The 26,951-nt window shown below is 37.3% G+C and overlaps 1 long non-coding RNA gene across 1 annotated transcript; it reads right to left on the bottom strand.

The window, feature by feature from the left end:
* Positions 1-7,079: 7,079 nt before the first annotated feature.
* On the bottom strand, positions 7,080-23,654 carry LOC118498713. The gene is made up of 3 exons (XR_004901182.1): positions 23,571-23,654; positions 15,397-15,398; positions 7,080-7,092 (listed from the first exon to the last, which is right to left on the bottom strand). It is a non-coding gene; the product is annotated as an uncharacterized LOC118498713 (long non-coding RNA).
* Positions 23,655-26,951: the final 3,297 nt, after the last annotated feature.

Raw genomic sequence — 26,951 nt, 5'->3', positions numbered from 1 at the left:
TGTTCATAGTAATCCTTGATTATCTTTTTTCTGTCCTTTGAATTTGTAGTGATGTCCTATAGTTCATTTTTTAAAATATTTTATTTATTTTTAGAGAGAGAGGAAGGGAGGAAGAAAGAGAGGGAGAGAAATATCAATGTGTGGTTGCCTTTCGTGCGCCCCCTAGTGGGGACCTGGCCGGCAAGCCAGGCATGTGTCCTGACTAGGAATCCAATTGGCAGCCCTTTGGTTCACAGGCCCATGTTCAATCCACTCAGGTACACCAGCCAGGACAATATCAATGCTTTTACTCTTGAAAATCCCACTGACTTGTAGGTCATTTCATAAGCTGTTTCAGAACTTCTCTCTTGGCTCCAGATCAGTTCCTGAATATGTTTGCAGTGGGCCACTAGTCTCAGTTTCTCTAGACAGAACTGAAATTGGCAGGAACCTACCTACAAATGAGTTTCTCAAAGGGCTGAGTTCTCTCCAGGTCCCTCCAGGAGACTAGGCTCTCAGGGCTGAGTAATCGTGGAATCTCGTTTTCTACCTGACTTAGATCCTGTTTATTATTGGTAGTTGATGAGTCCAGCTCCTGGCCAAAAGCCTATGTGTGATTTTTTTTTTAAACCTGACCACAGAAAATGACAAAGACGCACAGGGGAAGAGCCCCTCTCTACAGACTTGGTGCACAGACAATGCATTGCAGTGCATTGGAGGGAGTTGCAGTGAAGTCCAGCCCTCTGGCCAGCCAAGCTCTCACACGTTCCTTGTCCAGGCATCTCCATTCAGAGGCCTCTTTATTGAGGGACTTTGGAAGATGCCTTTCTCAGGTGCCTCTGCTGAGACCTCCTTATCTAGGGGAAGGGAAGCCTTAAAGACACTTTTTCTGTATTCTGACTCAGTACTTAGTAGTTTTCTATTTTCAGTCTTTCCTTCTTCATCTTGTTCTGCTCCTATCCCAACTCCTATCCATAATACTGTAAGAGCTTTTTGTTTGAGACACTTCACAGTGAGATGATTCCCCACACCTGGTCTGGTCCACCTGACCCAGTGCTGATACCTGGGGAAAATGGGACAGTGAGGGATTTGACCTTTTGCTTATACCATTGTAATAAATGATTAAAACTCGACTCTTTCATTTTGGCTTGTTGTCTTAACTGACCATTCCAACACCTGGTAGCTCAGTTCAGCTCTTGACATTTGATATTTTGTGTAGGATCATCTCACCTCACCCCATTCACATATGAATTCTAAACAACAGAATTCAAACCAGAAGTCTAACCATTAAACCGTACCTTAGAGTAGTATACAGAGAGGGGAATATACTCTTTATTATTATTTTTTTGGTGAGGCCAACCCTAATCATGGTGCATAAGACACTAATGAACTGCTTTCCTTTACCTGTCTGCCATGTCTATCCTACCTTCAATGTAGATAGGAATTTTAACCAGCGATATCTATAATTAAATAATAATGACTATTTATTGAATGCATACTTTGTCCTACCCACTATGCTGGACATACAACACTTAAAAGCTCACAAGTTCTGTATTAAACATTGGAGCTAAACGTGGGTAAGTAATGCTTAAAAAGCAGATGAGTACAGTATTATATTTGCAGGAGATTTTTTTCTAAAGATTTTATTTATTTATTTTTAGAGAGGAAAGGGAGGGAGAAAGAGAAAGAGAGAGAGAAACATCAATGTGTGGTTGCTGGGAGCTGTGGCCTGCAACCCAGGTATATGCCCTGACTGGGAATTGAACCTGTGATGCTTTGGTTCACAGTCCATGCTCAATCCACTGAGCTATGCCAGCCAGGGCCTATAATTCATTTTTGATCTTAGTAATATGTGTCAGTATTCTCATTTTAATGGTTATTTGGGCTAGAAGATTATTTACTTTGTTGTTTATGAAATTTTAAAATATATAGGTAAAGAAAAATCTCACTGAAAATTTGGCATTTAAAAGAAAAAGAGACTTTAAGGGGGAAAAGTATGAGTCATGTGTGCATCTGGATCAAATGTGTTTCAGGTAGAGAAAATAGCAAGAGGAAATCCTTGAGTTTTATCAGAGTGGACAGCAAAAAAAAAACAAGAATTATCTTCTGGAGGGTAGGCACCTTGTAGTACAGTCTTCTCCTGCTAGGTGAGTGTTCTAGGAACCTATCTGTATCAGTGTACCAGCTGGCATTGTTGTGAGAGGCTGCATTCGACTTCGGTGACTTTTTTCTGAAGACTCTTTCAATGTGTTTGCCCATTTCATGAAGGGTGATTTATGAGTGAGCACATCTGCCCACATTGTGCTGAGTGTTCACCAGTTTTTATCTAAAAACCTCATGACCCTCCTGCCCCACCCTCTCTATTTATCAAATCTCACCCCAAGTGACTATTTTTTTGTTTCTTTCTCTGGGTGAAAAAAGTCCTGAAAGGGAAACAGTTTGCAGGTGTGGAAAAGGTAAAACAAAACATGGCAGAAGCTCTAAAAAGCATCAAAATCAAGGAGTCCACAAACTGTTTAGAGCAGTGGAAAAAATTTCTCAATAGCTGTACTGTATCCAATGGAGAGTAATTTGAAGGTAACTAAGGTTTAAACATGTAAGAATAAATACACATTTTTTAAATAAATAAATTCTGTCTGGGGGGAATTCCTCTCTTGTAAGCCTGCCAGAGATAAGAATTATGCTGTAATGATTAGAATTGAGTGAGGATGAGCTGGGGAGACAGTATAAGAAGAGATCAGCGAGGTTATGGGCAGTACCTAGAAATTTGCTGGGCATTTTAAGTAAATATAAATGGTGGGATGTATATTTCAAGTGAAATAGGATTTCATCGGAAATTGTTGGTCTTTTACATAAAAAAAAAATCAAGACATCTTTCTAGCTTTTGATGAATATGGGCAGAACGATACTGTGTGTGATTAGCAGATCAGAAGGCATTTTGCAATGACCCAAGTGAGAGATCATGGTGGTTTGAACTGGGGTCCTGGCAGTAGAAGCTGTGAAAAGTGGCTGTGTTATAACCACTAGAATTTGCTATTTTAAAAAATGTCTAAATAAAGAAAAATTAACTAAGTTTGTGTGTACATATATACAAATTTATATATATAAATTAGTACAAAAATAGTAAGTAACATTTATGAGTGCTTATTATATGTAAAGCACTGACTGTGCTTGAGATGTATTTACTCAGTCTTGACAATAACCATTTACAGTAAGTACTGAATATAATATTATCATGATTACCATGTAGAAAATAAACTTTCTGTATTTTATGCTGTACAAAGTCCCAAAGTTAAAAAATGTCAGAACAGGGAGTTAAACCTAACCAATCTGCATTCTAGAAACTACAAGGATAACTATTGCTGAGTGTTGCTTGCCTTCTGAGTATAACTGAAGGGAGAAGAATGGGCAAAATATGTGCACTAGGTCTTCAGCTTTCTTACGAGAAGGCACAGGAGGCTTTCAACATTCAATCGATCAAATTATACTGTTTAATTCAGATTAAAGAATATATACTGTAATTATAGAAGTAATCATCAAAAGTACTAAAATCAGAAATGTTTAATAGCATTTCTCTTGGAGAAATGACTCTCTAAAACCAGGGAGGGGAAAGCAGATGGTGTTTTCTTTACACTAAACTCCAGAGTTATCCCAGAGTCCACTTCATATGTTTACTAAGCTCACCCCTTATTGGGAAAACATTTTAGCTGTTAGACATAGGGTGATTTCTAAGGGATAAAAATTGTATTGTCTTATATCACAATTAAGAGGATTTCATAGGAGTGACTGAATTCTAACTTTATGAAAGTTAGGATTTTCTGATACCTCTAATTTAAAACTCGAACTCTAGCTGTTTCTGAAACTGAAATAGACTTGGTCTACATTTTCTTCAGGAATTTAAGAGTTAATGTTAGCTGAGTTACAGATATTTGTCTGAATAATTCATGACAGAACAACATAGGATATACTCATTAGCAGGGTCAAGAGCTGAGCAAGTGTCAATTAGCAACCACTCCATTAAGAGCTTCATTTGTATTCAGAACTTCGGAAAAGATGAGTTGTCTAAGCCCAGAAGAGTGTGAACTCTTGGGTTAAATGTAAAACAGAAAAGTTCTATTTCTGGAAGTTAGTGGACATATTACTAATCTTATGACCCTGATTATTCGTTCCAAACATATGAGAAAATGTATAGAAAATTTTCATTTTTATTTCAATATTATAATATATGTGAAAGTCTGAAATTTATAAAGAAAAATATCTCATAAAGAGGAAAACTATATTCATTTCTTTCATTTATATAACCTTTTTCAAGTTACCCAGGACCTTAAAATTACTTCTGCCCTTTGTAATTTAGAATTATTTTATTCCTTTTTCTGAAACACTCCCTTATACACTTATTTTCTATGTCACATGCTTACAACATCTCTGTTAGAACTTGATTAAGGGAAGACAGATAGTTATATAATTTTTGGTGCTCAATAGTTTCTTAATATGGCTCCAGTAGAAAAACAGCGACCTGAATACTATTTTCCTTTTAAACTGAGAGGTTGAAAGCTATTTCAAGGTTTCTTTTTTTTCCTATTTAATTATGCTTATACTTAATTAAGCTGATTTTCATCATTATAACGTATTGTTATAGGCATTCAGAGGATAAATAGATTTGATTCTATCAGAAAGAGCAAAAGCTGAAAGTTGCTGATTCCTTAAATTAAAATATAGTTTTCATTTAGTAAAGAAATCAGCTCGAAATTATACTGATGTTCTTTCATTTCCTCAGAATCATGCTCAAGTCATGAGCAATTGGTTAATCTCCAGCGCCAACCCTAGGTTAACTGGTTATTTATCCCTTTTTTCTCTCAGTACTCTATATTTTTGTCTACCCAGCTATTTTCAACCTTTTTCATCTCATGGCAAACAAACTAATTACTAAAATTCTGTGGGACACCAAAAATATATTTTTTGTTGGTTTGACAAAAAATAGGTATAATTTTGATTCATTCACACCAGACAGCTATTGTTGTGTTGGCTGTTGTCACTTTTATATTTGACAATCTTAAGAAAAAGGTAGTCAGTGTCTCTGGCTAACTAGACAGGCATTGCATGTATTAAAATTCTTGTGACACACCAGAGTGCCTGCCGCAGCATGGTGGTGTACTATCTTCTACAGGCCTTAAATGCTAACGCTCCCTCTAACTTACCAGAGATACTTCTGCAACACATATTGTTCTCCATTCTAAATTCAAACTAATTTTACTTTTTAGCTGGTATCTTGTGCTCTTGGCCTATTCATCAACTGTCAACAATCCAATATGGTAACTCATATGAGACTAATCTGTCTCCATGTAATACTACCTCATAGAAATCTTGCTCTAACTGGATATTTTGGGCAGCTGGCTATATTTAAACATAATTTTCTGAGGTTAGTAAATTCTCTGCAATAATTTATAAAAAATTTCATTATGTTCCAATGATGATCAGTAACATATTTTATATCTTTTTAAATTTTTGTTATATTATATTGATTATTCTTTCACCATTGTCCCATTTTTTTCTCCCCTCTGCCCTGTACTCCCCCTCCACCAGCATTCCCCCACCTTAGCTCATGTCCATGGGTCACACATACCAGTTCTTTGGCTTCTCCATTTCCTATGCTATTTTTAACCTCCCCCTGTCTATTGTGTACTTACCATTTAGGCTTCTTATTCCCTGTACCTTTTCCCCCCATTCTATCCCACTCCCTGCTGATAACCCTCCATGCAATCTCCATTTCTTTGAATCTGTTTCTGTTCTAGTTGTTTGCTTAGTTCATTTTTGTTTTCAGGTTTTTTGTTTGTTTTTGTTTTTAGGTTCATTTGTTGATAGTTGTGAGTTTGTTGTCATTTTACTGTTCATAGTTTTGTCTTCTCCTTTTTCTTAGATAAATCCCTTTAACATTTCATATAATAAGGACTTGATGAATTCCTTTAACTTGACCTTATCTGGGAAGCACTTTATCAGCCCTTCCATTATAAAGGGTAGCTTTGCTGGATAGAGTAATTTTGGATGGAAGTCCTTGCCTTTCATGACTTGGAATACTTCTTTCCAGCCCCCTCTTGCCTCCAGATTTCTTTTGAGAAATCAGCTGATGGTCTAATGGGAACTCCTTTGTAGGTTACTGTCTCCTTTACTCTTGCTGCTTTTAAGATTCTCTACTTATCTTTAATCTTGGGTAATGTAATTATGCTGTGCTTTGGTATGTTCCTCTTTGGGTCCAACTTCTTTGGGACTAGCTGAGTTTCCTGGACTTCCAGGAAGTCTATTTCCTTTGCCAAATTGGGGAAGTTCTTCATTATTTTTTTCAAATGGGTTTTCAATTTCTTGCTCTTCCTCTTTTTCTTCTGGCACCACTATGATTCAGATACTGGAACATTTAAAGATGTCCTGGAGGTTCCTAAGCCTCTCCTCATTTTTTTGAATTCTTGTTTCTTCATTCTGTTCTTGTTGAATGTTTCTTTCTTCCTTCTGCTCCAAACCATTGATTGGAGTCCTGGTTTCCTTCCCATCACTGTTGGTTCCTTATAGATTTTTCTTTATTTCACACAATGCAAACTTCATTGCTGCCTGCGTCTTTTCTATGCTGTTGAAGTAACCACTAAGTTCCTGCAGCATCTTCATAACCAGTGTTTTAAACTGTGTACCTGATAGGTTGGGTATGTCTTTGTTTAAAGATGTCCTGGAGGTTCCTAAGCCTCTCCTCATTTTTTAAAATTTTTGTTTCTTCATTTTTTTCTAGTTGGATGTTTCTTTCTTCCTTCTGGTCCAAACCATTGATCTGAGTCCTGGTTTACTTACCTTAACTGTTAGTTCCCTGTACATGTTCCTTTATTTCACTTTGCATAGACTTCACTTCTTCCTCTAGTTATATTCAGATAAAAATTTATTTAATAAATATTAAATAATTAATCTCCATGCATTACTGTGATGATCACCATCATTTTTGCAACCTGTATAGGACCAACGAACTTCTGTGCAATTATTCAGTAATTCATATTGAGAAAAATAGTAGAAAACTTAAGCTACGATGTCGTATCTGGGAAAAGGAGTACACAGGGGATGAAAAATTTTTTCTTTACCCTCGTAGGATCCTTGAATAAGTTTTCAAATTAAAGTGGAAAAAAACAGCAATAAGAAAAAGACTTCTTTTTATTAATATAAGTTTTATGTGGCATGGGAACTTTCATAAGGAAACAAAGAAATGCTTAAGTCTGATTATTTTTTACTTGTACCCTAGGTTTGATTGAAAAGTGGAAAATCATGGAAAAACATGATAGGACAAAAGATGTATGCAAAGAGTAGTCAACTGGGGGAAACTTAGCAAGGCCTTTTTGTTCAATCTCCTTTCAGCATATACCCTATCTTTGTGGATAAGGATGCTTCTTGGCTCTGGGCACAGGTGGACCATTTCTCATATAAGGGTCTTAAGACCTGCTTCACGGGAAATGGAGCAGTTCTGAGAGTCTTTACCTGCTGTTTCTTAAATCCCTTCAGCTTAAAATATTCAATATGCCAAAGCATCATAGTTTTGGAGAAATTGATTTTGAACATAAATAGGTGTAACAAATTTAACTATTCTATGATCATCAGTACTATATTTATATTGTTAAAAATAATATGTTAATATTTCTTTAATACCAACTTGTGAAAATTTATTAGCAATAAGTTTTTTGGTCAATATACAATGAATAAATGCCTCTGATTACATTAATATAGGTTAGATATCCATTTAATGTATATTTTGGTAAAGCCATAAAACTAAATTATTCTTCAAGTGAGTGAAAGAGTTTTCAGAGATATCTTGTTAAAATTATCCATTGAGAGTTGCTTACAGCATGAGTTTTAACTAAAAGTGGAATTATCCTGACATAGCAAATATGCCTTCTAGTTATTAACAATATTTTGACAGTATAGGAATGGGAAATTTATCAGGTTATTTTAATAGTAATTTCTGGCTTAATTTTACTCAAGTCAAAAATGAAGAATCAGAATAAACCTAGACCTGACCTTCATGTTACTCATTTTATTTTTAAACTTCAAATTATCAGTGGGAGAGTTGGTTCCAGGAAAAAAATCTGTAACATTAAATATTTATCACATTCAATAATATTAATGTGTCATTGAATTAAATTGGTTTTTAAAAATCATTTGTATTTAGTTTATAATTTGTTTTATTGCTAAAAAGTTATAAGTGCTTTGTATCTATTGTTATATCTTTTAATTCAAATATCATCAAAACAAATATAATATACATTGACACAGAGTCCAGTAAAATCATTGCATTATATTTCACTTGGATATTATTTAAGTGCAAAGGACAATGACTCACAGGTTGCAGTAATAAAATTGCTACTCACTAAGTAAAATGTCTCAATTAGTAAAACTGACCTATTTTTTTTTTTTACTTTTTTACCAGTATACACATTTACATAAAGAATAGTACATTTACAGGGTGAATTTCTACACTATGGTTAGTAAGGTACAGAATGCCTTTTCAAAACTAGCAAACACACCAAAATAGTTTCAATTATTGCCTTCAGATCTATTATCTATTGTCTTACAAATGACAGTCCTCAAACTGAACTTAGTTCTCCATCTCCTCAAAAATGTCACATTTGATTCTTTTACAGGTAGGCAATTTAAAAAGACAGATCCTTGAAAAATCTTGATTATTTTTATTCTTACTGATTGTTTTGCCTTCTCTGTACCTCATATCAAGTGATCAATATTTTTACATTAGGTACTGTGAGGATAGATAACTTTGTCAGGTTTAATGATCTTTGGTTTTAACCATATATGCCTTTTATTTTTATATGGAAAGTATAAATATAATATAGATTTTGTAGTCATTGACATTTATAGTTGAGGTGTCTCATCATTCTGTGGACATCTATTTTTATTTACTATGAGAATGTATGTTTGTAAACATAAATAACATTCTGAAGTTGTCTTCTCATATTTAAATATTTATTATCATCATAGATTTTTGGAATATAAACGATGATGCATTTATGTTTAATCATGGAAAACATCTTAGTATTAAATTGAAATAGTAATTTTGCCGTAAGACAACTAAACACAATCACACAATTGAAAAACTAAAAGCAAAATAAACTCAGTAAGATGTTAGGTTCATAAAAAAAAAAAAAAACAGAACTAATGTTCTCATCATGTTACAGGGTGCAGCCAAGAGGGGGGGCCCCAAATAGGCATTTGAAATGGGGTCCAGAACTCAAGGTGTCCAGGAGATTTTAAGATGTCTCCATCCCCCGCCCAGGGTGTGGGTTGGGGGAAGGGACAAATGGAGCAGGGCCATTGAGAGCTGTTTAGCACAGCAACAGCCTTGCAGCTAAGCTCCGGTGTGGTCATTTGGCATATCTATAACCTTTGACTGGTTGCATAGATATGTTAAGTAGCTGTGATCAGCTCTAAGCCAGGGGAATGGAAGTAACTTCCCCACCCAGATGTAACTGGGCAGGGGCGGGTCCCCTGAGTTACAGCGCCTGCGTGGGAGCTCAGAGAGGACTGGCTTCAGGACATGGGGCCATACCTGCCCAGACTCATGATGGCAGCCCAGTAAAGCTGAAAGGATACAAGTTCTGGCATGTGAAGCCAAGTGTGGGAGGAGTCGGAAATGAGGCTGCAGAGGAAGCTTGGCCGCGGGGATTTAAAACCCAGATTTGGCGGCCATTGAGGAGAAGCATGCTGCTTTAGGAGGAGAACCATGCACAGCCCCAAGAAGGAGAACCGTTTTGCTTTAGGAAGGAGAAGCATGCGGACTTGACTGAGTGTAGACTCCTGCAGCCCTGAGAGAGGGGGAACCACGCGGAAGCCCTGAGGGAGAGAACCATGCGTCTTTAGCAGAGTGTAGACTCCTGCAGCCCTGAGAGAGGGGGAACCATGCAGCAGCCTTGAGGAGAGAACCACGCAGCCTGGCAGAGTGGGGACCCCCTCAGCTTTAGAAGGGGGAACCACCACCTGGTTTTAGCAGAGATCCCGGCGACTCAGCTGAGGGTGCCGGGAACCCAGGGAGGTCTCCCAGTCGAGATCGAGTACTAACTGGGAAGAACCAGAGGACTGCCTGAGCCATGGACTTCTATTTCCTTTCCTGAGATACGGTACTCTGGACTGGGCAAAGGGGGAAGGAAGAAAGGACTGTGTCTGTTTGAGGGTGTTTTAAGGGACTTTGGGATTTTGGTGAAGACATTAGGTCACTACTTTAAGTTAGTATAGCATTCAATAAACATTTCCTTTCCTTTTCACGAGTCTCTGGCATTGAGAGACGTCTTTCCTCTGGCAGCGGACATAATGCAACCGGGGCCTTCTTTCAATAATAGTGTATCATCCCAGGCCCCCCCTTGTTGTGTTCTGGAACAATCAGAACAAACTGGCTTTTGATGCTAGTACAGATGATTTGGTTGTAAGTTTATATGAACCATAATATATCATTTTCAGTATACTCAACTAAAGTAGGAAAAAATCATGGAGATACATGTTATTACAAAGGAAAATTTTCATAGGGCAGTAAAACATATGAATTTGTCCCTAAGAGAGTATAACATAGAAAGAGGGTGGCTGAATTTAGAAGGGTGAAACAGGAAAATGAGAGTGTGCTTAGCTAGTTTTATGCATTCATTCTAGTTAAGTTTCTACTGAATAGCAAATATTAGGAAGGGTTTGCAAATCATTATTATTGTTATGCTAACAATATCTCATGTAATTTTGTTGATGGCTGTGGTGGTGGTGTTATCATAAATCTCATGTCATTTTGTTGATGGCTGTGGTGGTGGTGTTATAAGCCAACCCATTTAAAATTTTTGAAATGATTAAATTTTTACTCTATCATCTATCTATATCTATCTATCTATCTATCTATCATCACCTATCATCTATCTATCTATGTATCATCTACCTATCTATCATCACCTATCATCTATCTATATCTATCATCTATCTGTTTATCACCTATCTTTTTATCATCTTACATGAAAATATTCCCTAAGATATTGGGGTGAGAAGGCTTTTAAAGTATATGTAAAATTCTAAAAATTTCTTGATTTGAGAGTATAAAAAACAATAAAATCCAAGTAGTTATTTGCAACCTGTATGTAAAATATTGACAGAGCAATGTCTTAAGAATGGAGACACTTATGTTTATGTGTCTTAGGGCAACTGTAAGAAGTGAATTATACAATGTATTTGGCACTGTTCAGTGGGTTCTCTTTTGCCAAAGAGGAGTCTTGACCTGGCCAGCAGGAGCACTTAGGATACAGACACATGAAAATGAAAAATGGAAAACAATAAATGTAAATAAAGCATGACTATAGCCTTTTTCTTGTTTTTTCACTATTTTTCCAGTCACCCTCTAATGACAAATGATGGCTTCACTGAAGCAATAGAATTGGAATGTTTACTTATTTTTTAAAAATCAGTCCTCTGGAGACTAAATTTTTAAGTCATGAGTCAAAGATTCGAGAGAAAAATATGTATATATTGTTGCTTTGATATAATAAACCATTTCACTGTTTAGGAGACCTTCCAGTACAACTTATTATAGTTCAGTTAGGCAATTACTTTTATTAATGTCAGGAAAAATTGCTAATGACTTGAAAATGGGCAAAGTAGAATTCTGGTGTCTTTTCAGTGACATGCTTGCATTGTTTAGCAAACTCACTGGTGATTGTTGGATTCCATAGGGGTGTGTAACTATGTCTTAGATTAGCAATCGAACAGCTCTGGAGATAGATGTTAACATGTGGAAAATAGAAATGTTGATGGCTATGCAGATGATTTTTGTTCATAATGATGCAAATGAATTTTGTCCTGTAGAGAATATAAATCTCTGTAATTAAACTCTCATTTGAACTGGTTTTGATGACTACTGGCTCACTCATAAAGTAATGAGTTGACTAAAATCCTCGACAAGTGTTCATTTTATATTTGTGTAAATCATACATTTATCCTTTTGGAAAATTGCACCTTCCTGTTCTTATTAAGTGAATTAATGACTGAGACACCCAGAAGGTAAGAAGTTAAAGAGGGAAAATTGGTCTTAACGTGTTTAGATACTTGAGTTGTCATTATGATATTGTTTTTGGCTCATGGATTCCCCCTTTTCACAGTAATAGGATACTGAAAAAAGTTTTATTTTCATTGTACTGGTACAAGCCAAGCTTTAAAATTTTAGAATAAAGGCATGTTTCCCTCTGGAGTGACTAAGCTCACTTTGTTAAGATTTAGAATGATTTATTTAGATGCATAGGTGGGTGGAGAAATTGGATAGAAGTGAGGAGCCAGAAACCTGGAAGAAAATGGGAGAAAGAATGACTTCTCTGGGACAGAATCATGGCAGTGCTCTCTTTAGTGCCTCCATCCTCTCTCATCCTTCTCTGTGTTTGTGACTGCCAGAATAATTAAAGGAGTGGGGAAGTAGGTTCTGTTACCATCTCTTTTTAAGCTTTGCACTCAGGTTGATTAATAATGTTCTCTTTACACTTGCATAGGGGTGTTCTACATTTCCTTTGTAAGTAATGCTAATTAGGTCGAACAAGCAGCAGGTACTTGGAGAGCTGGTGTTTGTGCCAGCTTAGCTCCTGAGGGATAATGATGCTTATGCATGAAACTAAATGGAAAACAATAGGGCACAAAAGACATTTTTATTCATTCATCATTTTACCAAATAGTGATTTGGAACCTGATGCGTGGGTCTCCGGCCAGCAGTGACCACGGAACGCTGCGGATGGCTCACCAAAAAACACACAAGAAAAAAACATGCACAGAGACAAACTAGTTTCTGTGGGGAAGTAGGGACCAAATGGCCACCCCCCCTAGTGGGGAGTGCCCCGATTTACAGTCCATACCTGCTTTTATTGGGCTCATTTTGCATAATAATTCAGGTAAAGTACAGTACTCATTACAAAGAAGTAAGGAACCATAGAAAACAAGGAACTCTGCTGGTCTATTTTGAGTCGGGGTCAAAGAGCTGTAAGACTTTGAGGAACAAACTAACTTCCTCCTTGGACCCCTCTCATTCAACTGAGAGCATTCTAAACAAAGGAGGTTTCACAGTAATTTACATATTCTTTCTTAGGCCTGATCACCTGGGAATCCGCCCTTTTCAGCACAGAGCTGCACCACCCTGTCATTGTTTCAGGCTTAGGTAGAGCAAGGAAAGTGAGGCAACCAAGAGATAGGAAGATTTTCTCCCAGAGGATGAGGACTCAGGCTATATCAAAGCCGAGGGGCGAGCGTCCATCACCCCCTTTTGCTGTAGCCCCCAAAGTCCTTTCTTGGGGGCCTCCCACGTGAGTGTGCCTGTCTTAGATCGTTCCCCTCTTGGGGAATCTTACCCATCATTGGCTAACCGACCAAGCTTCGGGGTTCAGTTATGAGTAAAGCAGCAGAAGCAGCACTCCTGCCATGGAGATAAGCTTTTCTCTTTGCTGGCTTATGGTTCCAAGGGTGTTCCCTCAGCCTTAGCCTAGGGGGGTGGGTTACAGCTTCTGATACCAGGCAGGGCGGTTCCCAACATCTCCCCCTTTTTTAGTTTTTGAAATCAACTGTGGTTGTTAAGCCTGTGAAACCTACCTTTGCTGTTTTCGAATGCAAATCAGAAGAAAAGCAACATCTATATATGTCATAAGGCAATAGTAGAAATTAAAGCAGAAAGGAAATTCTATGGGTTGTGAATACCTCAATTTCTAAATTCAGCCTAAGAAAACATATTAGAGCAAGAAGAAGAGTAATAGGTCTGATTACATTTCAATCTTTGGGAGTAATTACATAGATATCAGCAAAGGCAAATCACATGGCAGTTTGAGCATAATGCAAGACTGACTTCTTACAGGAGGATTTCTTAACAGGTGCAGCCCCATGCACCAACTCATCACTTACTTTCTTATGTGGGTGTTGAGTTTTAATTTTACGTCTGCCAGAGTGGTTTTTCATACGTTCTCCCTTGTTTTCAGTTAGGACTGCTAAGGGTTCCATAAAGGTAGCTACTTGCTGGTCTCTGATACGACCCTGGGAAAACAATTTCAAGATACACAAGAGTACACAAAGTAGTATTACAATCAGTAAACAATCAGCAGCTCCAAAAACCCAAATTGTCAAGTGAAGTCCATCAAACCATGTTTTGGGATTCAGCCAACTAATATTTTCATTAAGGGCTCAGAAAATGTCCTGTTTGGTTAAACGTTGAATGTCCTGCAGCTGCTGATGTAACTCCAACTGCAATTTATCAATTTGTCCATTTAAATTAGTGGAGAGAGCTCCCCTCAAGCGATGTTGTATATCAGTCCAAGTATGTTGGCTGGAATTCCATTGTAGCAGTGTGACGCACAGTCTGGAGAAACCAGGGTCACAAGTTAGGTGCTGACGAGTCACGAGTGCATCCTGGCGCTCACTGATCCAGTCCAGTGCTGATTCAACTGCAGAAAGGTGGGTCAGGATCTCCTGATTTATTTGAGCCTGTTGGACTAATTCTAAAGTAACACTGATTAAACAGTAAGTGCAACCAGGTGTTAACAAACTGTCAGACTCATAAGGAGGGCAGTGCATTGTTAAATGCTATAATGCCATTTGGATTCATTCATTTTCTAGTCATATTCTGGAGATGACAGATTTGGAAAGAATTGGAAGGCACAATTAAATCATAACCACTATTAACGACTGGTCTTGTTAGATTTATGCAAAGAAACCTTATGTCATCATTCACTCCTTCAGAATGCCAAATTCTGGAGGGATCGGGTAGGGAGAAAAATACAAACTGTGAAGGAAAATCCTTTTCCTTCTGATATCCACCAGGCTTCTGAAAACTTTCACTTCCACAGACCTTCTGAAACATTCACAAACTCTCTAATCTTTCTTTCATACACCTTCTGATATCCACCAAGATTGCATCTCTATGCCTTATACCTTCCATCACTAACACCACATAATTCTTTCTTAAAACGTTTACTTCCACATACTTTCTGCAACATTCACAAACCTTCTAATATTTCTTTCATACCCCTTCTGATATTCACCAAGATTGCATTTCCATGCCTTATACCTTCAATTATTAACTAACACTACACAGTTCCTCCCTAAAACTTTTACTTTTCCATTTATCTTTACAGTTTCCCATTTACATTCCTAGAGTGTAAAGTTTCAACCTTCCCTGGAATCCTCAATTTCATTTTCAGAGCAGATACAGAGCAAAATCCATCCTTCTCTGTAGGGGTGAAGGTGGGGCCTCCGTGATCTGCTCACTCAATTTGCACACCGTTTCACTGTGAGAATCAGATTCCTTGTCATCTAGCTCTGTTTTCTTTGCCCAAATGAACTTGAGAGAATCCCTGACAAGCCTCCGGGTTACAAAGGTGTGCACACCAATAGATATACCACTGTTCTGCAAAGATTTCAACCTTTCACCCACTTTTTCCTAAACATCAATGTCTAACGTCCTTCTATCAGGAAATGAAGGACAATATTTTCTTACAGATTGCAAAAGCTGAATCAGATGCTTTTCTTTCACCTTATACTTTGCTTCTTTAAGAACTTGTAATATACGCAGAAAAGATTTCTGCCCTTTAGATAAGTTACAACCCATGTTTACCTTCCTTCTTTTTTCTTTTAAAGAAAAAGCTTACTTTTATTTATTTTTAATTGGCCAAAACAAATCACCTGATTACTTTTTTCAAGGCAAATCGTTTGTTTTTCCAAACTTGAGAAATTACCATTTGTCCAATTATAGGCGGTCGCAAAGAGAGAGACGACTTAGAAAAGAAAGACCTACTTCCCTGAAAATTCAACGCATCCTACGACATGCCCGAGAAAGAGTATGGGGTCGTCGGCCCTTACCTGGGCTGTTAGCGTGCAAATCCACCTGAAATTGATGTGTTGTCCACAATGACGGCTCGTAGCCACTAGTTCCAAGTGGTCTCGAACAGGGTCCCACCTCTATGGTCCCGAATCGCTGCCCCACGTTGGGCACCAGCTGTTGCTTGGGTCTCCAGCCAGCAGTGACCACGGAACGCTGCGGATGGCTCGCCGAAAAACACGCAAGAAAAAACACATGCACAGAGACAAGACTAGTTTCTGTGGGGAAGCAGGGATGAAATGAACATTCCCCCCCTAGTGGGGAGTGCCCCGATTTACAGTCCATACCTGCTTTTATTGGGCTCATTTTGCATAATAATTCAGGTAAAGTACAGTACTCATTACAAAGAAGTAAGGAACCATAGAAAACAAGGAACTCTGCTGGTCTATTTTGAGTCGGGGTCAAAGAGCTGTAAGACTTTGAGGAACAAACTAACATCCTCCTTGGACCCCTCTCATTCAACTGAGAACATTCTAAACAAAGGAGGTTTCACAGTAATTTACATATTCTTTCTTAGGCCTGATCACCTGGGAATCCGCCCTTTTCAGCACAGAGCTGCACCACCCTGTCATTGTTTCAGGCTTAGGTGGAGCAAGGGAACTAAGGCAACCAAGAGATAAGGAGATTTTCTCCCAGATGATGAGAACTCAGGCTCTGTCAAAGCCGAGGAACGAGGGTCCATCACCCCCTTTTGCTGCAGCCCCCCAAGTCCTTCTTTTGGGGGGCCTCCCAAAGTGATCGTGCCTGTCTTAGGTCGTTCCCCCTGTGGGGAATCTTACCCGTCTTTGGCTAACTGACCAAGCTTTTTGGGGTTCAGTTATGAATAAAGCAGCAGAAGCAGCATTCCTGCCAGGGAGATAAGCTTTTGTCTCCTTGCTGGCTTATGGTTCCAAGGGCGTTCCCTTAGCCTTAGCCCTAGGTGGGGGTTTCAGCTTCTGATACCAGTCAGGGTGGTTCCCAACAGGAACCTACTATGTGCACTCTGGTTATCTGAGGAAAGAGTATTTATGCAAAGTCCCGGAAGTGACAGCTTTCTTTAACATTTAGAAAAGGTTAAAAGACAAGTGCAATCTGAACTAAATAAGGAGGAGATAACTTCAGGGAAACAGAGGTACATAAAGTACAGGGTTTTGAAAATATATGTTAAAAGCCTTTCTCCTTCCTTTTTATTTAGATGGTTGCTATTGGATGGTGTTGAGCTGAAAACAATGCATTATTTAACATACTTTAGAAAAGGTAATTCTGCTACTCTATTAAGAAAAAAAGTAGCAGAAAGTCTAAGATAGAAGTTGGGAGCCTATACATGATAAGAGAAAAGTTGGTTGTGACTTGGGGCAGAATATCTGCAGAGGAAGTAGTAAGAACTATCCAACGAGTTGGGCACAGTATATGAGAGATATGAATCAATATTCATTTATTAACATTTTAGCCTGAAAAATAAAACAATGGAACTGTCATTTACTGAATGAGGCATAAGGTACTAGAACAATTTTCTTAAGGGGTGGGAGCAATTATGAATACAATTTTTAGTATATTGGATGTGAGTTGCCTATTAGTTTCAAGTGAAATGTTGAATGTGTACTTAGATATGAGTCAAGTTCAGAAGTGAGTCAGCAGTATTTAATGGGTTTTCTCTTATTGATTCATAGTTAACATAAAATAACATACACAATTTTTAAGTTTCTTGAGTTTTCCCAAGAATATGTATATATGTAATCAACTACCATAACAAATTTTACATTCTTTTTTCTCTCTCTTTTGTGTATTTTTTCCATTACCATTTATTCCACTTATGGCCCCCTTCCCCCTGCAATCAACACGGTGTTGTCCATGTCCATGAGTCCTTCTTCTTTTTGCTCAATCCCTCCACTTCTTAACACCTCAGTGGTGTCCTTCTGCCCTCCCCAGATGCTGTCATCATTCTATCACTCCGTCTCTATTTTGCTGTTAGTTCAGTTTGTTCATTAGATTCCACATAAGAGTGAAATGATATGGTGTTTGTCCTTTTCTGACTGTTTTATTTCACTTACCATAATGTTTCCAGGTTTTTCTATGCTGATGCAAAGGGTAAATTTTCTTTTTAATGTCTGAATAGAATAAAGTACCATTGTGTAAAGTCCCATAGTAGTTCTATCCACTCATCTACTGATGGACACTTGGGCTACTTCCAAATCATGACAATTGTAATTAATGCTGCAATGAAAATAAGGGTGCTTATGTTCTTTCAAATTAGTATCTTGGGGTTTTAGGATATATTCCTAGAAGTGAGATCACTGGGTCAAAAGTCATATCTATTTTTAATTTTTTGAGGTATCACTATATTGCTTTCCAGAGTAACTGTACCAATCTGCATTCCCACCAACTGCGCAAAAGGGTTTCCCTTTCTCCACATCCTTGCCAGCAGTTATTGTTTATTGATTTATTGATGATAGTCATTCTGGCAAGTGTGATGTGGCATCTTATTCTGGTTTTAATTTGCATGTCTCTGATGATAGTGATGTTGAGCATCTTTTCATAAGTCCATTGGCCATCCGTACATTCTCTTTGGAAAATAGTTTATTCTGGTCCTTTGCCTTCTTTTTAATTGGATGGTTTGCTCTTCTTTTGTGTGTGTGTGTTGAGTTTTATAAATTCTATATCAATTTTGGATATTAACTCTTTATCAGGAGCATCAGTGAATATACTCTTCTATTCTATGGGTTGTCTTTATTTTGTTCATGGTTTCCATTGTTGTGCAAAAGCATTTTAGTTTAGTGTAGTACCATTTGCTTATTTTTTTCTCATTTCCCTTGCCTGAGAAATTATATCAGATAAAATATTGCTAAGAGCCATGTCTGTGATTTTAGTGCCTATCCTTTCTTCTAAGATTTTTGAAGTTTCTAGTATAGCATTTGAATCTTTAATCCATTTTTAATTTATTCTTGTGTGTGGTATAAGAGGGTGATCTAGTTTCATTATTCTGCACATATCTGTTCAATTTTCCCAACAGCATGTATTGAATAAGCTATCATTATCCCCTTGTATGTGTATGCTTATTCTGTTGAATATTAACTGACTAGAGAAGTGTAGGTTTATTTCTAGGCTCTCTATTCTGTTGCATTGACCTATGTGTTCATTTTTATGCCAGTACCATGCTGTTTTGATTACAACGCCCTTATAGTATAGTTCAATATTAAGTAGCTTGATTCCTCCAGCTATGTTCTTTTTCAGGATCACTGTTGCTCTCCAGGGCCTTTTGTGATTCCATATAAATTTTAGAAATATTTCTTCTAGTGCTTTGAATTATAACATTGGAATCTTCATAGGGATTGTGTTGAATGTATGGATAGATTTGGGTAGCATAAACATTTTAATGATATTAATTCTTCCTATCCATGACCATGGTATGTGCTTCCACTTATTTGTATCTTGTTCAGTTTCTTCAGTGTCTTATAATTTTCTGAGTGTAGGTCTTTTACATCCTTGGTTTGATTTATTCCTAGGTATTTTATTCTTTTTGAATCAATTGTTAATGAGATTGTGTCTTTAAGTTACCTTTCTATTAGTTGGTTATTAACATATAAAAATGCAACTGATTTCTAGATATTAATTTTGTATCCTGCTACTTTGCTAAATTCATTTATAAGTTCTGCTAGTTTCTTGGTGGACTCTTTGGGGTTCTTTATATGCAGTATCATGTCATTTGCAAATAAAGACAGTTTTACTTCTTTTCCATTTGGATGCATTTTATTTCTTTTTGTGTCTGATTGATGTATCTAGGACTTACAGTACTACATTGAATAAGAGAGGTTGACAGTGGACATCTGTGTCTTATTCCTGATCTTAAGGGAAAACACTTGTAGCTTTTGCCCATTGAGTATGATGCTGGCAGTAGGTGTGTGATATATGGCCTTTATTATGTTTAGGTATTTTCTCTCTACTCGACTTTGTTGAGATTTTTTTATCATAAATGAGTGGTGGATTATATCAAATGATTTTCCTGCATCTATGATATGATCATGCAGTTTTTATCTTTCATTTTATGTGGTGAATTATATTTATTGATTTGCAAATGTATCAGTCTTGAATTCTCAAGATAAAACCCACTTGATCGTGGTGCATGATAATTGTGATGTGTTGCTGTATTAGGTTTGCTAATATTTTGTTGAGAATTTTAGCATTTATGTTCATCAGGGTTATTGGCCTATAATTGGATTTTCTTGGAGTGTCTTTATCTGGTTTTGTAATTAAGACATTATTGGTCTCATAAAATTAAGTTCGGGATCTCCCTCCTCTTGAAATTTTTGAAATAGTTTGAGAAGAGGTGTTGTTTCTTCTTGGAATAGTTGATATAATTCACCTGTGAGGCCATCCAGCCCAGGGCTTTTGTTTGTTGGGAGTTCTTTGATTACTGCCTCAATTTCAGTAGCTGTAATCTATCTATTCAGATGTTTTGATTCTGCCTGATTTAGTTTTCAAAGATCTTTTGTTTCCAGGGATTTTCCCATTTCATCCATGCTGTCCAGTTTGTTGGCATACGTTGTTCATAATATTTTCTTACAATCCTTTGTATTTCTGTGATGTCAGTTGTTAATTTTTCTCTTTAATTTCTGATTTTATTTACTTGGATCCTCTCTCTCTCTTTTTTTTCTTTGGCTGATATGTCAGGTCAAAAGTCTGCCAATCTTGTTTATCTTTTCAGAGAACCAGCTCTTAGATTCACTGACCTTTTGTATCATTTTTTTAAACACTGTTTTATTTATTTCTCCTCTGATCTAAATTATTTCCTTCCTTCTATTCACTTTGGGCTTTGTTTGTTGTTCTTTTTCAGGTTCCCTGAAGTGTAAAGTTAGATTGTTTATTTGAATTTTTCTTGAGACAGGCCAGTAATGGTATAAATTTCCCTGTTATGTTTGCTTTCTCAGTGTCTCATGGACTTTGGAATGTTGTGTTATTTCTATTTGTTTCAAGATATTTTTGTTTTTGATCTCATTGTTGACCCATTCATTGTTTAATAACACATTATTTAGCTTCTATGTCTTTGTGTATTTTTTCAGTGTTTTTTTTTTGTGATTGATTTCTAGTTTCACAGCTTTATAGTCTGAGAAGATGCTTGACATGATTTCAATCCTCTTAAATTCATTGATACTTGTTTTATGTACTAATGTGGTCTATCCTAGAAAATGTTTCATGTTCACTTGAAAAGTATGTATATTCTGCTGTTTGGGGGTGAGATACCAATTAAACCTATTTGATCTAGTGTGTCACTTAAGGCCACTATCCCCTTGTTGTATTTCAGTCTGGAAGATCTACCCATTGAAGTAAATAGGGTGTTAAAATCTCCTACTATGATTGTTTTTCTGTGCATCTCTCCCTTTATCACCATCAAGATTTGTTTTACATATTTAGGTGTCCCTATGTTGGGAACATAAATGTTTAATAGGATTATATGCTCTTGTTTAATTGTTCCCTTTATCATTATGTAGTGCCCTTCTTTGTCTTTTACTATAGCCTTGGTTTTAATGTCTATTTTGTTGAATATAAGTATTGCTAGCCCAGCTGTTACAGGGTGCAGCCAAGAGGGGGGGGGGCCCAAATGGGCATTTGAAATGCGGTCCAGAACTTAAGGTGTCCAGGAGAATTTAAGATATCTCCATCCCCCACCCCAGGGTGTGGGTTGGGGGAAGGGACAAATGGAGCAGGGCCATTGAGAGCTGTTTTGCATAGCAACAGCCTTGCAGCTAACCTCTGGGTTGGTCATTTAACATATCTATAGCCTTTGGCTGGTTGCATAGATAGGTTAAGTAGCTGTGATCAGCTCTAAGCCAGGGGAATGGAAGTAACTTCCCCACCCAGAACTTCCCCACCCAGATGTAACTGGGGGGGCGGGTCCCCTGAGTTACAGCACCTGCGTGGGAGCTTGGAGAAGATTGGCTCCAGGACATGGGGCCACGCCTGCCCAGACTCATGATGGCAGCCCAGTAAGGCTGGAAGGACACGAGTTCTGGCATCTGAAGCTGAGTGTGGGAGGAGTTGGAAATGAGGCTGCAGAGGAAGATTGGCCGCAGGGATTTAAAACCCAGATTTGGCGGCCATTGAGAGGAGAACCATGCGCAGCCCTGAAGGGAGAAGCACGCGGACTTGAGGGAGTGGAGACTCCTGCAGCCCTGAGAGAGAAGAGAACCACGCGGCAGCCCTGGAGGAGAGAACCACGCGGCCTGGCAGAGTGGGGACCCCCACAGCTTTAGAAGGGGGAACCACCACCTGGTTTTAGCAGAGATCCCGGTGACTCAGCCGAGGGTGCCGGGAACCCAGGGAGGTCTCCCAGTCGAGATGCAGTACTAACTGGGGAGAACCAGAGGACTACCTAAGCCATGGACTTCTATTTCCTTTCCTGAGATACGGTACTCTGGACTGGGCAAAGGGGGAAGGAAGGAAGGACTGTGTGTTTGCGGGTGTTTTTAGGGACTTTGGGATTTTGGTAAAGACATTAGGTCACTACTTTAAGTTTGTATAGCATTAAATAAACGTTTTCTTTCCTTTTCACAAATCTCTGGCATTAAGAGATGTCTTTCCTCTGGCGGCGGACATAACGGACCCGGGGCCTTCTTTTAATAATAGTATATCCTCCCCGGCCCCCCCCCCCCCCTTGTTGGGTGTTCTGTAACACAGCTATTTTAACCTTTTCCATTTGCATAAGATGTCTTTTCCATCTCTTTACTCTTAGTCTGTGTGTATCTTTCAATCTGAGGTGCTCCTCTTGGAGACAGGATATAGGGGTCTTATTTTCTTTTTATTAAGCTACCATATGTCTTTTGTTTGGAGCATTTAAGCTAGGGTTGTCCAACATTTTGGCATCTCTGAGCCACACTAGGAAGAGGAAGAGTTTCTTGGGTTCCACATTAAATACACAAACACTAACAAAACTGATGAGCAAAAAAAAAACAGTCTGTGCATAATTTTGGTGATATCTGCCACCACAGATAAATGAGACAGTCCTCACATAACAACCTCAATTATGCAGCAGCTTTTAAATAATCTTTTAAAATCATTAAGCAGGTCCCAAAGTTGTGATCACTAATATAGAAAATATACACATCTAAGTAATAAAACATAGTTTAAAACTTAGTACTATAACTAATGTTTTAAGTAAATTTACGATTTTGTGTTGGACTATATTCATAGCCATCCTGGGCCATATGCAGCCTACAGACTGACGGTTGGACACCCCTGGTTTAAACCATTTATATTTGAGGTAATTATTGATAGGTACGTATTTCTTCCCATTTTATTTTTAAACTATTTTCCTCTGTTTTTTTCTTTTTCTTCCTCTCCTCCTTAGCAAACCCTCTAATATTTGTTGCAGTAGTGGTTTTGTGTTAACAGACTCCTTTAGCTTTTATTTCTCTAGGAAGCTCTTTTGATTTTAAATGATAGACTTGCTAGGTAAAGTAGCATGGGTTGGAGGTCCTTGCTTTTCATCATTTTGAGTATTTCATGCTAATACTTTCTAGCCAGATATGTTTTTGTTGGGAAATCAATAACAATCTAATTGGAGCTCCCTTGTAGGTAACTAACTGCTTTTGTCTATGGTTTTAAGGTTCTCACCTTGTCTTTAAACTTTGCCATTTCAATTATGATATGTAGGCATCTTTGAATCCATCTTGTTTGGGCCTCTCTGTGCTTTTTGGACTTGTGTGCCTTTGTTCATCATCACATTAGAGAAGTTTTTTGTCATTGTTTTTTCAAATAGATTCTCCATCTCTTGCTTGGTCTCTTCTTCTGATATTCCCATAATGCAAATGTTATGCTTCATGATTTTGAAAATATTTCTTAAGTTCTCTTCATTTTTAAATTTGTTTAAAAATTTTGCTGTACTACTTTAGTGTTTTTTTCTACTTTGTCTTCCAAATTACTTATTCAGTCCTCTGCTCCATCTAACATACTGTTTATTCCTCTTAGTGCATTATTTATTTCAGATATTACATTCTTTATTTCTGACTGGCCTTTTTTATGGTTTCTATGTCTTTTATGCTGTTGAAAACTCTTATAATCATTACTCTAAACTCTATAGCTGATAAATTGCTAACCTCCACTTCATTTAGTTCTTCTTCTGCAGTATTCTCTTTTTCTTTTATTTGGGGCCTGTTTTTCTGCCTTCCCATTTTGACCACTGCTTTGTATTTGTTTCTATGTATTAGGTAGATGTGCAAAGATTCTGTTTTAGGCCTCTGTCATGCTCTGCCTGTGACTGGCCCTGGACAACTTGTCTGGAGCTATCAGTGATCTACAGCTTGTGACTACTTCTGCTGGGCTTGGGTATGTGTGCAGAAAGAATCAGCCTGTGCACCAAGGCTGGCTTTATCTAGCACTGGCTCTGAGGAGGGTCAGCTAAAGTCTCAGAGCTCTCAGAAATCTGCTTTTGCTGTTAAACTTAATCACTAGATAGCCTCTAGCTGTATACTGTAGCTTGGCTTAAATTCCACCAGATAGGGTGAGAAGTTTTTCTGTAGGTGGATCTATTGCTTCCCCTCAAGCTGATGCCATTTGTAGGATAGTGCTCTGCTGAGAAAGACATCTTCTGCAATATGGGGAATGACTCAGTACAGTGATCCTGGTGGATATTCCTTCAGCTCTCTCCCCAGAGCCACCAAACCCAAACTCTCCTCATGTGTCCCTAGTTTACTCTTCCTTCCCTCTGCTGGAACTCAGGCTAAGTGGCTGCAAACAAAACATGGATGGTTGTCCTTCGAAGAATCTCTCTGCCTTTTTAGTCATCTCTCTCTGGCTGAGAGAAACTCCCACTGCTTTTCACAGTTGGATGATTTGGGAGTTCCTTTCTAGTTTTGGTTCTCTAGCCTGGAAGACCAGCCTGGGTTTACACCATACACTTCTTAGGGGAACCCTCTGGTCATTGAAATATCTTTCCAGCACTTCAGCTGCTGCCCATGCGAACCCAGCCAAGACCTCTTATGCCTCTGTGGTCCTTACCAGTCATACTGTAGTGACATGGTTTCTTCTGTTTGTCCTTTGTTATAAGGCTTCTCTTAAGCTAGTGTTCAATTGGTTATTCAGGATGATTTTTCTTTAATTTAGTTTATTTTTAGTTTAGTCCTGAGAGGAGGTTTGTGTAGCTTCCCTTTACTCCTCTGCTATCTTGGGTTCCTCAGAAACTGTTCATTAATTCAAAAATTTCCTCAGTGCTTGTACTAATATTTTATTGCTTAAATTCTTTCAATTCTACCCCTGAGGCAATTACTTTCTATCACCATGACCTGATAAAATTGTACCTATTCTACAATTTCATAAAAATACAATTACACAATGCTTTTTATAATCTTTGATTTATTTGCTCTTCATATGAGCTATAAAGCATTTTTATATTACATTTGTATATCATAATTGTATATGAAAACCTATTTGATGATCATAAGTCTGCAAGAAACAGCTTATATTTTGATGCAAGAATTCCACATAAATAATAAATCTAAAAAGTTGTTACCTTAAGCAAGCATTCAGTTTTCACTTAGGTGTCAGTGGGTTGTCTGGGATTATTCTTGACTGAGTTGAGCTTAGCTAGGTTTGGGATTAAGTGTACTTTGTGTATTCAACTCTGGAGACTAAGGTAAAGAGCAATAACTACCTGAACTAGTTACAAACCCTTATTATGATGGCTTGCAAGAAGGCAAGAAAACCAGTGGAAATTGGAACTGATGTTTTTATCTTTTCACATCCTCTTTGCTGAAACAAGTTATTGGGCCTAGCATGAAGTTAATATAATGAGGAAATATAGTCCTTCCAGTAATTAAAGAGAAAGGGAAGAAAATAGTTGTTGCATAATAATACAAACCCATAGTTGATCAAGGTAAAAGATATTAGTCATTATTACTATTAAAATAAAAAATAATAATATTCAGCTCAGAGGATACAAGTGCTCAATTTAATTTCATGGTGTGGCTGAGAACAAAACACTGCTCTTTTAACAGTGACTTTTAATGAATGACCAGTGGAAGTAAATGATAAGCATCTCAGTTGACTTACTGACAGAACATTAATGACAATTTTAGAGGAAAGAAGAAAGTTAAGAGAGCTAAAGAGATATGAGAAAATCTGTGATAAGAATTAAAACAGTGGTAAATCTCTCCAAATTACAATTTGAGGTCAGTAATTCTTGTAGAGAGGGGAATTTATGTTACACAGCAGGGCAAACCTTGAAACAAAGTTGGGGCAAGATTTTGAAAGGTCTTTAGAAAGCCAGATTATTGAATTTGAGTATATTTTGTAGGCACTGGGTGATTATTTACTTTAGGATACTTTCAATATGCTAAAATAGTATTTTAAGATAAGTAATCTGACAGTAGTATTCAGAGTTATTAAAAAGATAATATTTGATATCAATGATATCAGGAAAACATTGACTAACCAATGTATTATTCATAAGGTCAGAAGCAGTGGGGGAGAAACAGATAGTTTTGAGTTATATTATAAATTCAAAATTTTCCAACTATGGCAAACGATTAAAGATCAATGGTTTAGAAGAGGGTGAAGTTAAAAAAGAAATAATTGATCTCTGTGAGGCTTAATTACTAAAAGGATATTGATTCCATATGACTTGTGAACAGAGATATTAGAGATATATAATATTTTAGTGTGTTTAATATTATTTACAAAGAGTTTCTGTTAAGCCTACTTAAGATTAGCTTACATGTGTAAATGAAAGTATATATGCTAGAGAAGTAGGAGAATTATGAAAAGTGATAGAGTAATGAAATACTTATTTAGAGGCTATGAAGACACAGCAAAAAATAAAATATTTTTTTTAAGTTCTGCAAAATATCTGAAAAACATTATAGGGCAAAATTTAGTGTACAGTAGACCTGTTTTGGAAGCTGGGTCAATTTAGTCTCTAAATTGTTCTTCCTAACACAGTGTCTTGGTCATCATAAGCACATTTTTGCCTTTATGGTATGTTTTCTTTGCAAGAGTTCCAAAGGTATAAATCCCAAGGATTTTTGTAAACTAAAGCATAAAATACAGCCCAAATTCAACTTTCACCTATAATACATATAGGTGATTTACATATAATAACATGTGATAA

The sequence above is a fragment of the Phyllostomus discolor genome, chromosome 2 (assembly GCF_004126475.2).
Source record: "Phyllostomus discolor isolate MPI-MPIP mPhyDis1 chromosome 2, mPhyDis1.pri.v3, whole genome shotgun sequence".
In the NCBI taxonomy this organism is placed as follows: Eukaryota; Metazoa; Chordata; class Mammalia; order Chiroptera; family Phyllostomidae; genus Phyllostomus; species Phyllostomus discolor.
Note: the sequence above shows the minus strand (reverse complement) of the source record. Positions and strands in the feature narration are given on the sequence as shown.